This window comes from Dipodomys spectabilis, unplaced genomic scaffold, assembly GCF_019054845.1.
Source record: "Dipodomys spectabilis isolate Male_0828 unplaced genomic scaffold, ASM1905484v1 ptg000309l, whole genome shotgun sequence".
Taxonomy (NCBI): Eukaryota; Metazoa; Chordata; class Mammalia; order Rodentia; family Heteromyidae; genus Dipodomys; species Dipodomys spectabilis.
Genome location: NW_024870986.1, coordinates 3,746,044 through 3,755,134, shown reverse-complemented (window position 1 = coordinate 3,755,134; position 9,091 = coordinate 3,746,044). Strand labels below are relative to the sequence as shown.

The 9,091-nt window shown below is 38.3% G+C and overlaps 1 pseudogene; it reads left to right on the top strand.

Annotated features, from left to right (window-relative positions):
* The first annotated feature begins 8,436 nt into the window (after positions 1-8,436).
* Positions 8,437-8,533, top strand: LOC122127750 (annotated as a pseudogene).
* Positions 8,534-9,091: the final 558 nt, after the last annotated feature.

Below are 9,091 nucleotides of genomic sequence, written 5' to 3'. Positions count from 1 at the left end.
TCTATTTATTGGAATAAATATCAATTAATTTTTCAAATTATCAATTAATTCTAATAAGATTCACTGTGTGAAATATAAAATCAGCACATAAATATAAAATATATAATAATATATAATATTAGAAAATGTTTGGCATTGTTCTGTTGTGGTAAGGGTATCAAAGGCAACAGTTTTTTTTTTTCTTTCTGCTTATGTGGTGATGAGGAATCAAACCCAGGGCCTCAGACATGCAAGGCAAGCACTCTACCACTGAGCCACAAGAGGCAACGGTTTTAAAGTATTATTCCATTACCTCTACCTCAGTGTTTGGTAGAATTAGAGCTAAAGCTTTACCATTCCGAGATATACAGCCTAGAGGCAAGAGGAAACACTGTGATTAAAACATTACCAATTTAAGGCCTAATAACGAGGAGAAACATATGGACTTCTTTTGGAGCTACGGAATATATTTGGTGATAGAAAATCAGTGGTGTAAGTTCCTGCCTGCTTGGATGGTAGACAGGCCAATACATTAGGTAATCATACATATGAACAATTTTTTCACCTTCTTGGCTTTAGCATCTTTTGAAATGTTAGGGTGTAATAAACAATTATATTTTGAAAAAATACCTTCTAGTCTGAACAGTACTGTCTGAACTGTTTGTCTCTTTATGATCCCTTGTAACAGATTAGTTTTGCTCCAATAAGAAAATCTATGCTGTCAGGGTAAGATTCTGGTTGGTCTCTTCCTACATGGAGCAAGGATAAAGGGTCAGGAAGACATTTGTGCCAGTAAGACCTCATTTGGGAGATTTTAAGCTGCAGAAGTTTAGAAGTAGCTTTTAAGCAAGGCTTACTTGAGAGTTCCGGGAAGATGGCGGAGGAGAAGCTGGAATCTGAACAAGCTCTCGCATAGAAAGCAGTTTTAGAGTTCCAGTGAACAGTCCTAAGCCAGAGAATCTCACCAAGTGTGCCATCACAGGACAGAGAGTTAGTCAAGAGAGGGGAAGCCAAGACAAGGAGACACATCTGACCGCCTGCCAGCAGCCGCGGCGGCGGCGGCGGCGGCAGGGTCGCAGCAGCTACCGCAGCCGCGGCCATACCTGAGCGCTCACACAGAGAGTCCGGGACGAAGGAGCCAGACGCAGAGGGCGAGAGGATTCTACTCAACACCAGCAAGAACCGACAAGGAGCGGACAACTTCATCCTGCACTTTGCAGACCAGAGACGACCCAGGATCCAAGACTCGGCGTGAGTAGCCCCACTTCCTCACTCCTTCTCAGGGAGCAGAGGAGGGAAGGCCACCCCTCCCCCCCCAGCACCGGTGATCTCCATCTTGGATACCGACAAAGCTCAGAGGAGCTGCTAGCTCCAACTCAGGCCTTGGAATAAAACGAGTCATTTAACAGGTCACAAGAACTTAACGGCGAAGTGACCTGCCAGACTCAGCTCCATCCAGGGAAAAGTCACCCAGCTCAGGCACCAGCCATTGGAGTGGCTTTCCTCACTGGGTAACCAGAGCCAGAGGCTGCCCCTCCCTCTAGCAGCCTCCACAATCAATTGAAAAACAGAAACCCTGAGAATGGCTCCAGGGTGGGCTCTGTGAATTTTTCACAAAATAGCCCCAGGGAAAAGCTACTGTTTGTTGAAAGGCCTCAACTCTACCAGAACCTAGCCTCATCACCCCTCTTTTGTGATTCTCAAAGCAGATCACCCTCCCATTAAACTAACCTGGGAGGGGGATCTCAAAATCTTGGGTAAAGCAGAGCATTTTTCTGCCTGTTCGAACAAACTGACTTAAGAAACCAATCAAGCCACAGGACCTCAAGCTGACCAGAGACTCCAACAAGAGGCTGGTAACAGACAAAAGGGAGATACAGGATTCTTCCCACCCCTCCCAAAAAAAAATCAAAAAAAAAAAAATCAAAGAACTTTTTTTTTCTTCTTTTCTTTTTTCTTTTTTTTTTTTTTTTTTTTTTTTTTTTGGTACCTTATATATATAAAATTTTTTTTTCCTTTTCTAAAACTTTTATTAATCTTTAATTTTTGCCTTTTTTGAAAAAATAATTGTTTTCCAGTAACTTTTTTTTCCTCTTATAATTTTTATTTTAGGAATACGTGAATGTACGTTTTCCTTTCTTTTCTTGTCTTCTCTCTTTTTATTTCTTTCTTTCTTAATTATCTTTTTGTTTTTTGTCTAGCTCTACTGAACTTCTGATCTTTTTTTTTCTCCCTTTCTTATCCTTTTCACCTTTTCCTTTCTTTTGTTCTTCTGTATGTGCCTTAACTCTTGTCCTGCACATCCTGATAAACCCATAGTTAACTAGTAGACCCTATCCCCCATTGTGTACACACTTAATCCACAAATTTATTACTCAATCCAAAACCTCTGAGACTTAAATTCCTTAATAGCAGTACTACCTCTTTATACCTATATAATATTTTAAGCATTTTTTAAGTTTTTCACATCTCCTCTATCTCCCTCCTGTTTTCTCATTATATTCACATTCCTCTCTAAATAGATGGTCTTTCAATCTCCATAACTATATTAATTTTTACGTTTCTAATTTTTTTTCTGGTCTCTTTTCATTTCCCTTTACCTTTCTTCTTTTTCTCTCCCTCTCTACTTGCATCCTACCCAACCTATCTCCTGCATTGAGATTAGGACATAGTTAACTCTCCCTGTGCCTCCCCACACCAATCTATTCCTAATTTTTACCCACATCTCTCCCTAACCCTAAAAATTTCTGGTTTCCCAAATTCTTCTCTGCGGTTCGAAGCCCATTAACATATAGTTGTTTGATGTTGAATAGATGTATCTGTTGAACTAGATTGTATCTGTAGACTATTGACTGTATAAATGCAAACGTTGGTTGATGGTTGCCTTAAGATAGTGTTCTAGCACAAAACTGGTGCTATTTTCATCTCAAATGGGCAGAGTAAGCCGAAAAAACACAAGAAAAATGGCAAATCCAGGTATCTCAATTCCCAATCTTGATAATCAGGGGTCAGATCAGATAATGAACAATCCAGAGGAGAGTTCCCAAATAGCTCTACAAACACTGGTGGCAAATATGATAAATGAGAAGTTTGACAACTTACAAAGGACTCTGTATGAGCGTGATAGGGAGAGAGAGGAGGCATCCCAAAAGTTTATGCAGGAATATCATAAGCGTGAGGAAGCTACTCAAAAAATGATACAGGATTTGCGTGAACAACTTGAGAATACTCAAAGAGAAAGGGAGGAATGGCGTGAGCAGGCTGAGAACACTCAAAGAGAACTGCAGGAATCCCAGGAACGGGAGGAAAGAGAACTGCAGGAATCCCACAAACGGGAGGAATCTAATCAAAGAGTAATTCAGGAATTGAGAGACCAGGTAGAGAACACACAAAGATCAGTAAAGGCATTCATGGAATCCATTAACAAAGAGCTGAAGGAAGTCAGGGAGACCACAAAGGGAATGCTGAATGGAACCCAACAGAAGGAATGGGAGTCCAAAGAAATCATAACCAATCAACTAAGTGATTTGAGAACAAACACTGAACACCAAATTAAGGAAGTAAAGAAATTCATACAAGACCTAAAACAGAGCTTCAACAAAGAACTTGAAGCCATCAAAGCTGACCAATTAGAAGGAAAAGAGATAAAAAACAAAGTAGAGAGTCTTGACAGCAGGTTAGACCATGCAGAAGATCGAATCACAGGGATTGAAGACAGCCTAGATATTATAGAGAAAGAACATACAACCATCCAAGACAAGTCCAAGAAGTATGATAGATCTATTCAACACCTAGAAGACACCATCAGAAGGCCTAATCTAAGGATAATGGGTGTAGAGGAGCACCTAGAAACAGAAGTTAATGGTCTAGGAAATTTGTTTAACAGGATCCTAGCAGAGAACTTCCCAAACATACAAAAAGATAGGCCTATTCAGATACAAGAAGCTTTTAGAACCCCAAATAGACCAGACCAGAATAGGACATCCCACCGTCACATTATAATCCACACAGGATCAACTCAGACCAAGGAAAAGATCCTTAAAGCTGTCAAGGAGAAAAGGTTAATCACCTATAAAGGGAAACCAATTAGAATCACCTCAGATTTCTCAGCAGAGACAATCAAAGCAAGAAGAGCCTGGAATGATGTATGCCATGCCCTAAAAACAAACAACTATCAACCAAGAATACTGTACCCAGCTAAACTCTCCTTCATAACTGAAGGCCAAATAAAAACCTTCCATAGCAAAGAAAAATTGAAACAATACATCTCCACCAAACCAGCCCTACAAAAGATTCTTAAAGATGTCCTACACATAGAAAACCAACAAGACCGCAACAAAGGCCAAGAAACTGCACCCAAACTGAGAATCCAAGAACCATAGGAAGAACCTAGTTTTCGCAGCCCCCAAGAAGGTGGATAACATGGCAGGAACTCCCAAATACCTCTCAGTCCTATCTCTTAATGTTAACGGACTGAACTCTCCAATTAAGCGACATAGACTGTCTAGTTGGATTAAAAAACAAGACCCTTCTATCTGCTGCCTGCAGGAGTCACATCTTGCCCGTAAAAACAAACACATTTTCAATGTTAAAGGCTGGAACAAAATCTACCAAGCAAACGGCCCCCATAAACAGGCGGGAGTTGCAATCTTAATATCAGATAAAATAGACTTCAAATTAAAATTCGTGAGAAGAGATAAAGAAGGTCGCTACATACTAATTAAAGGATCTCTCCTTCAGGAGGATATTACAATTCTAAATATCTATTCGCCAAACAATGGAGCACCCAAATTTATCAAAGAAACACTACTTTCCCTCAAATCCCATATAGATCCAAAGACATTAATTGTTGGGGATTTTAACACACCACTCTCCCCACTAGATAGATCAACTCGGCAAAAACTCAACAGAGAAACTGCAGATCTAAACAGCTGCATAGATCAACTAGACTTAACAGACATCTACCGAACATTTCACCCAGCAGCATCAGAATACACGTTTTTCTCAGCAGCACATGGAACGTTTTCTAAAATAGACCACATTTTAGGCCACAAAGCAAACTTGTCTAAATTCAGAAACATTGAAGTTGAGGTAAACTATCTTAACAGGCCCATATCAAGCATTGAAATAGAAACAGCAATAAGAGACCTCCCAGCTAAGAAAAGTCCAGGACCAGATGGTTTTACAGCGGAATTTTACAAGGCCTTCAAAGCAGAGCTCACACCAATTCTCCTCCAACTCTTCAATGAAATTGAAAGAGAAAGCTCACTATCGAACACATTCTATGAAGCCATCATAACCCTCATCCCAAAACCAGGTAGGGACTCATCAAAGAAAGAGAACTATAGACCCATTTCTTTGATGAACATTGATGCGAAACTTCTCAACAAAATTTTGGCCAATCGACTTCAACAATTCATCCAAAAAATCATACACCACGATCAAACAGGATTCATTTCAGGGATGCAAAGCTGGTTCAATATACGCAAATCAATTAATATTATTCATCACATCAACAGGAGCAAGAATAAGAACCACATGGTTATCTCAATAGATGCAGAAAAAGCATTCGACAAGATCCAACACCCCTTTATGATGAAGGTTTTGGAACAATTAGGAATCCATGGAACATTCCTCAATACGATAAAGGCTGTATATGACAAACCTACAGCCAGCATTATACTCAATGGTGAAAAACTAAAGCCATTTCCTCTTAACTCAGGAACAAGACAAGGATGCCCACTCTCTCCACTTCTCTTCAATCTAGTATTAGAATGCCTAGCTACAGCAATAAGACAAGATGCAGACATAAAGGGGATCCAAATAGGGAAAGAAGAAATAAAACTCTCCCTCTTTGCAGATGACATGATCTTGTATTTAAAGAATCCCATAGACTCCACTCCCAAATTACTCAAGCTGATTCAAAACTTCGGCAAAGTAGCAGGTTATAAAATTAACCCCCAAAAATCAATGGCTTTTCTGTATGCCAACAATGAGAAAAGTGTGGCTGAAATTAGGAAAGCAACTCCATTTGTAATAGCCCCACAAAAAATAAAATACCTAGGAATTAACTTAACTAAAGAAGTGAAGGACCTCTATGATGAAAACTTTAAAATCTTGAAAAAGGAAATCAACACAGAACTTAAAAAATGGCAAAACCTCCCATGCTCCTGGATTGGAAAGATTAACATCGTGAAAATGGCAATACTTCCCAAGGCTATCTACAAATTCAACGCAATACCTATCAAAATTCCACCCTCATTCTTCAAGGAAATAGAAGAGGCAATCCAAAAATTCATATGGAACAATAAAAGACCCCGAATAGCAAAAACGCTCCTGAATGGAAAGAACACTGCTGGAGGAATATCAATACCAAACTTCAAACTCTACTATAAAGCCATAGTAATCAAAACAGCTTGGTATTGGCATAAGAACAGACCTCAGGACCAATGGAATAGAATTGAAAACCCAGAAATGAACCCACAGACCTATAGCCATCTAATCTTCGATAAGGGAGCTAAAACAATAGAATGGAAGAAAGACAACCTCTTCAGTAAATGGTGCTGGCAAAATTGGTTAACTACATGTAGAAAACTTAAGCTAGATCCTTATATATCACCCTGCACCAGAATCAACTCCAAATGGATCAAAGACCTTGAACTCAAAGCAGACACTCTGAAAACATTACAGGATGGAATAGGAGAAACCCTAGGTCTCCTTGGCTCAGGCCGAAATTTTCTGAATAGAGACCTGGAAACACAACAAATCAAAGAAAGGTTGGACAAATGGGATTGCATAAAGTTGCAGAGCTTCTGCAGGGCAAATGACATAGCTAGCAAGATCAATAGAAAGCCCACGGATTGGGAGAAGATCTTTACTAGCCATACAACGGACAAGGGTCTCATATCTAAAATATACTTGGAACTCAAAAAATTAAACCCCCCAACAACAAATCCTCAAAGAAACAACTGCCCAATAAATAAGTGGGCGAAAGACTTAAAGAGAAACTTCTCTGAAGAAGAAAGAAGGATGGCCAATAGACACATGAAGAAATGTTCAACATCCCTAGCCATAAAAGAAATGCAAATCAAAACAACATTGAGATATCACCTCACTCCAGTGAGAACGGCAAAAATCAAGAACTCTAACAACAACAGATGCTGGAGGGGATGTGGACAGAAAGGAACCTTAATTCATTGTTGGTGGGAATGTAAACTTGTTAAACCACTTTGGAAAGCAGTATGGAGGTTCCTCAAAAGACTCCACATAGAGCTCCCCTATGACCCAGCAATCCCACTTTTGGGCATTTACCCTAATGTTTACAAACAAGACCACACTAAAGCTACCAGCACAACTATGTTTATTGCAGCATTATTTACCATAGCTAAGATATGGAACCAACCCAGATGCCCCTCAGTAGATGAATGGATCAAGAAAATGTGGTATATATACACAATGGAATTCTATGCCTCCATCAGAAAGAATGACATTGCCCCATTTGTTAGGAAATGGAAAAACTTGGAAAAAATTATATTAAGTGAAGTAAGCCAGGCCCAAAGAAACGTAGGTCCCATGGTTTCCCTTATTTGTAATATCTAGTGTATGTATGAGTCAAGCGGAAAAGGTCAGATAATGTGATGTCAGGAAAATGAACCCTTAGATGTGTATTTTAATGTTTTTTTCTTTCATGCATGTGTTTCTAACACATTTATAAGATTACCTCTTTGTTGCTTTGTATGTCCCTCCCCCACAGTATAACCCTTGCTTTCACTATATTTGATGTCAGTATAACTTGTGGAGGAGATGGGGAAAAACCAGTTGTTTAAGGATACAGGTGGACCTGTTGCAACAATGAGAAGTACAAGTTGTCATGTCCAAAACGAACTTTACAATGTTGGTGGGGGGGGGGGGCTGGGGGGAGGGAGGAAGGAGAAGGATTGGGATTAGGGGGGGAGGGGGGAGGCTGGGAAGGGATGTGAAGGATAAACAAAGGAGGAGGCTGCAATGCTTGGTAAGAAATGTACACATTATCCTGCCCATGTAACTGTAACTCCTCTGTACAGTATGTTCACAAATAAAATAAAATTAAATTAAAAAAAAAAAAAAAAAAAGAAAAAAAAAAAAAGCAAGGCTTACTTTGACTCCATTATCTCCACAAAGCTAAATCAGTTAACAAATAAGTACTTGAAAATCCATCATCTTTGGACCTAGATATAAAGGCTGCAAAGTATGATCCAATTTCAAATGAAAAAGACTTAAAATAGTCATTGAAAAAATTGCAAATGTGAGCAATTGAACAAACAATGTAAGTTTTTTCCACCATACACAGAATTTTACAGAAATAAGATGAACTGCAATTTTGGGAACAATAAGGTTTCCTTCTTACAAATAGGCAACCAAAGATATATGCCTGTCTTAAGATTGCATCATTAACTACTTAAATTTCCAGGATACTGCATGCTTCAGCAGCACGTCTACCCAAATTACAATACAGAGATTTACATGGCTCTTGTACAAGGATGATATGAAAATTTGTGAAGTATTGCATATTTTTCATTCTTCTGATGCAAGAAATTAAAAAGTTATTAAAAAGTTGATTACAAATATACAAGTGTAAGAATACATGTAATTCATAGAAATAAAAGTTAGTTTGACATCATTCAATCTTCACTTTTTACAAATTCCTTTACATAGCATAACCTTTATAAAACTTTTGAAATAAGATAACATTGTCATTTTATCCTAAAGAAATAAAATTCTTTAAGGACCTAGGAATTAAAGGAATCTTAAACTGTTTCTATATGGAATGCAATCTGAAAGGACACATTTATTAATGAACCTATATATTATAAAACAATGTCGAATTCAAAGTATTATATCTAGGAGAGAATGAAATAGGTTATGGACATTACACAAACAGAATACTAAATATTTTTAAATATACTTTTTTCAGACATGCACCAGAAATATCTTTACTTTCTGTATTACTCATTTCAACAGATAAGTTAAAATTATTTATGATTTAATAAATCACAAACTCTGTAGAAATCATTATAGATGTATACAAACAACTCGAATATATTTTGACATCAAAGTCAGGCAATTCACTTGG